The sequence below is a fragment of the Apodemus sylvaticus genome, chromosome 8 (genome assembly GCF_947179515.1).
Source record: "Apodemus sylvaticus chromosome 8, mApoSyl1.1, whole genome shotgun sequence".
Taxonomy (NCBI): domain Eukaryota; kingdom Metazoa; phylum Chordata; class Mammalia; order Rodentia; family Muridae; genus Apodemus; species Apodemus sylvaticus.
Window position 1 is genome coordinate 52,769,481 of NC_067479.1, and position 4,670 is coordinate 52,774,150.

The 4,670-nt window shown below is 42.0% G+C and overlaps 1 pseudogene; it reads right to left on the reverse strand.

Annotated features, from left to right (window-relative positions):
• Window positions 1-3,249: 3,249 nt before the first annotated feature.
• On the reverse strand, window positions 3,250-4,449 carry LOC127691301 (tubulin alpha-1C chain-like; annotated as a pseudogene).
• Between the last annotated feature and the right edge of the window lie 221 nt (window positions 4,450-4,670).

The window sequence follows — 4,670 nt, forward strand, 5'->3', positions numbered from 1 at the left end:
CATGGCTCACAGCTTATTTTGTAAATAAAGTTTTATTGAAACATAGCTGTGTGTTCTCATTTCATTGTCGTCCATGAAATATCTCATTACAGGAGCAGAGTTAAATGACTGTAGTATGTGTATAGCTGACAATTTTTTTAAAAAAGTATTTAGCTCAGATATTAGATTTCTTTCTGTTTGATAATACCTGAGATAAACAACTTAAGATTTCATCACTGGCTAAGTGGGTGCTTTGTCTCATTTAAGGTTGTTCTTATTAACTTTACTTGTCAACTTGAGACTGCACAGAGTCACCTAAGAGGAAAGCCTGGATTCAGGATCTTCCTAGATCAGATTGGCTTATAAGCATGTTTGTGGGAGTTTGTCTTCACTATTAATTAATGCAAGAGGGCCCAGACAACTGTGGGCAGTACCGTCCCTAGGCAGGTAGATGCTATGTAAGAAAAGCAGCAGTGCATAAACGTGTGAGGGAGAGAGTCAGCGAGTGTGCCGGCCTACAAACAGCATCCTCCTTAGTCCCAGCTGCACTTCCTCAGCTCTGAGTTTCTGCACTGCCTTCTCCTTCTGGTCCTGAATGGTAATCTGTAAGTCCAAGGTTAATAAACCCAAGTAAAACCAGAGTTGTGTTTTTTTCCTTCATCCCAGGAAAAGAGTGGAATGAGAACAGAAATAAAAACCAAATAAAACATGAACTTGCTCCAAAGTAAAAGCAAACTGAAATTCTGTTACAAAGAGGAAGTTCAGAACACTTCCCCATAGGCAGAGCAACCTGGGTTAAATGTCAGGAGAAATAGCATCAGGTTAACCCAGGGCAGAATAATCTTGGGGTTGAGTGGGTTTAGCTTATGACCCCATTTAGATCTGTTCTTCTTGACTTCATCAACATAGAGGAAGAATGAGGACAAACTTGAACAGTTGATCATTACTGTTCATGTATTGACTGTTGGTGTGTCTCATTAGATTCTTTAATCTCCACCCACAGGTATGTGTTTTACTAGGATAACAAATCAAAGATTATTATTGGGCAGTTATCTCTATGTATGTATACATTGTAACCTATAGAAAGTCTCCAACTTCAATGACTCCTTAGCATGAAGGATGTGAGGTGTTACTTATTCATGACTTGGGGAGTCACTGATTGTCACACTAACTCAGGAAAGGTATGCTTTGTGGCTTCAAATTACTGCTATCCACAAATCCATGTGCCCCGTCCCTTCTTCTCAGTCTGTGGTCGGGTGGCCTTACTCCGTTGTGCTGTGGTGAGCAAAATGGTATGATGGGAAGTGCATAGTGAAGCAAAGCCACTTGCCTTACAGGGAGACAGTGAAAAAGCAGAGAGAGAAAAAGGGAGGGGACAGTGTCCCAGTGGGCCCTTCAAGAGCACAGCCTTGATCACTACTCCTCCACCTAGACTCTACCTCCCAATGGTGCTGCATGCTATCAACCAAGGCTTTATTTAGTGTATGGCCTTTGGGAGACAATTTTTGGATCCAACAAGTTTTATAGAAAAATACTCTCTGCTCCTTAGCACAGTATAGTAAATACAGTAAACATAACAGCAGACACAGATGTATGTATCTTACTTTTATTCTTTTCTTATTAATATTCCTTAAAATAAGTTTTTAAATTTATTTTTTAATTTTAGTTTTTATTATTTTAATTTTTAATTAATTGTATTTTTATTGATTTTATTTTTAAACATAAAATGGGTTTTCATTGTAGTCATGCTCCTTTTTCAATTCCTCCCCAATTCACCTCTCTTTTCCTATCCACTCAACTTTATGTCATTAAAGAAAGAATCAAAACTAATTTGTGTGGTCCAAATACTCCTAGATGTGTGGTCTTCTTCTGGAGAGTGGTCAACTTGCCAGGAGTTACACTCTTGGAGAAAACTCTCCACCCCCAGCAGCTATGAAATGCCAATAACTCCATGCCTTGGGGCAGGATTATGTGCCCAACTCTTCTGTTTGCTGGGATTTATTTGGTCTCATTTGGGCTTTCACAGGTTTTGTACATACTGTTTGTGATGGCTATTCCAAGTTGTCAACTTGACTTTATCTGGGATGAACTACAATCCAGAAATGGAGGGCACATCCATGATCCAGATCTTGAGGCTGGAAGACACATGCTTTTGATTCGGATCTTGAGGTATAGTGGCCATGAAAAGCTTAGGGCCAGGCAAGGGGGTAAACACCTTTAATCCCAGGAAATAGAGGCAAGCAGATCTCTGAGTTCAAGGCCATCCTGGGACAGAGCAAGCATCAAGCAAAGATCAGCTTAGGTCCAGGCATGCTGGTATACACCATTAATCTGGGTCATACTTTCTGCTGGAGGTCTACCTTAGGACAGTGGAAGAAGGAAAGCTTCTCCTGTTTTCACTCACTTGCCAGCACATTTGTTAGATCCCGTTTCTTCAGGATTCCAGATTATACAGAAGACCAGGTAAAATACCTAGTCTGGTGGGACTGAGCAACTACTAGATTCTTGGATTTCTTAGTTACGGCTGCCCATTGTTGAGTTAGTTGGACTGTAGACTGTAAGTCATTCCAATATTTTCCCTGAAGATATAGAAACAGTCCATAAGTTCCTCAGAGAGCCCTGACTAATACATTGCTGCAACTGTCTTGACTTTATATGTGCAGCTGCTGTGTCTAGAAGATAATGTTTCCTTGTGGTCACTCACTACCTCAGTATCTTTCTGATCTCAGTATCTTTCTAACCTCTCTTCTGTAATGATTACTGAGTCTTGGGAGAGGGTATATATAATATATTTGATTTTATATTATATATCTCTATCAATCAATTGATCTATCTACCTTTTAGTGTTGCACATTCTGTAGTCTTCTATTCTCTACACTTTGGTTAATTGTGGGTCACTATATTCACTATCATCTACTGCAAATAGAAGCTTCTCAGATGGGAATGAGAGAGGTATTGATCTATGTGTATAACAATAAGTCATAAGAGGCAATTTAATACTATGTCCATTTAGCGACATAAAGTAGTAGGTTCTCCCTTAGGGCTTATGACTTATTGATCCATAAGATATTTTTTAAAAATATTAACACCTTTATTGACAGTTTAGGACAGTTAAAACACATGCAAAGACAAAGATGAGACCACAGAAGTATAAAATTGCAGCCCACAAACCCTCATTGTCTTCTTCAGCTCATCTGCCCCAACTTCCTCATAATCCATGTCCTCATGGGCCTCAGAGAACTCCCCCTCTTCCATCCCCTCACCCACATACTAATGCTCAAAGGCATGCTTGTCATATATCAGATAAAACTTGTGATCTAGGCGAGCCCAGGCCTCAGCAATGGCTGTGGTGTTGCTCAGTATGCACACAGCTCTCTGGACCCTGGCCAAGTCACCACCAGGTACCACAGTGGGAGGCTGGTTATTAATGCCAACCTTGAAGCCAGTGGGGCACCAGTCCACAAACCGGATAGTATGCTTGGTCTTGATGGTGGCAATGACTAACATCTTTGGGAACCATATCACCATGGTACAGCAGGCAGCAAGCTATGCATTTACCATGGCGAGGATCACATTTCAGCATCTGGTTGGCTGGCTCAAAGCAGGCATTTGTGATATTTGCTACTGTAAGTAGCTCATGGTAGGCTTTCTCAGCAGAGATGACAGGGCCATAAGTGGCCAGAGGAAAGTGGATTCGAGGGTAGGGCACCAGGTTGATCTAGAATTCTGTCAGATCAACATTCAGGGCCCCATCAAACCTGAGTAAAGCCGTGATTGAAGACACAATCTGTCTAATAAGGCAGTTAATGTTAGTGTAGGTTGGGCACTTAATGTTGAGGTTTCTGTCACAGTTGTCATGGACGGTCTCATTGTCTACCATGAAGGCATAATCAGAGTGCTCCATGGTGGTGTGGGTAATGAGGATGGAATTGTAGGGCTCAACCACAGCTGTAGAAACCTGGGGGGTAGGGATAAATGGAGAACTCCAGCTTGGACTTCTTTCTGTAATCAACAGGGAGCCGCTCCATTAGTAGGGAGGTGAACCCAGAACCAGTTCCCCTCACCAAAGCTGTGGAAAACATAGAAGCCCTGGAGACCCATGTACTTGTCAGTCAGCTTGCAAATTCTATCAAAGACAAGGTCAGTGATCTCCTTACAAATGGTGTAGTGGCCACACACATATTGGTAGTATCTTTCTTACCTATGATGAGATGCTCAGGGTAGAAGAGCGGGCGGTAGGTACCAGTGTGAACTTCATCAATAACTGTGCGTTCCAGGTCTACAAACACTGCCTGGGGCACATGCTTGCCAGCTCCTGTCTCACTGAAGAAGGTGTTGAAGGAGTCATCTCCTCCCAATGGTCTTGTCACTTGGCATCTGGCCATCAGGCTGGATGCCATGTTCCAGGCAGTAGAGCTCCCAGCAGGCATTGCTGATCTGGACAGTGTGAATGGAGATTAACTCATGCATAGTTAGTCCTTGAAGTGGTCTTTGAAAACTGAGGAAGTGAAGAGAGAGTGTTGAAGATCTCCTAGTAACAAGCTATCAAGGAGTCTAGGGGAGAAGCTGTGTCAGGCCATAGGATCTTAGTCAAAAGAGGGTTTCAGGTTTTGATTCCGACTTGTGGAGTGGGACTCTTAGATCGAATGAAAAAGTGGTTGGTTACTTCCTTGAATTTGTATAACTATTGC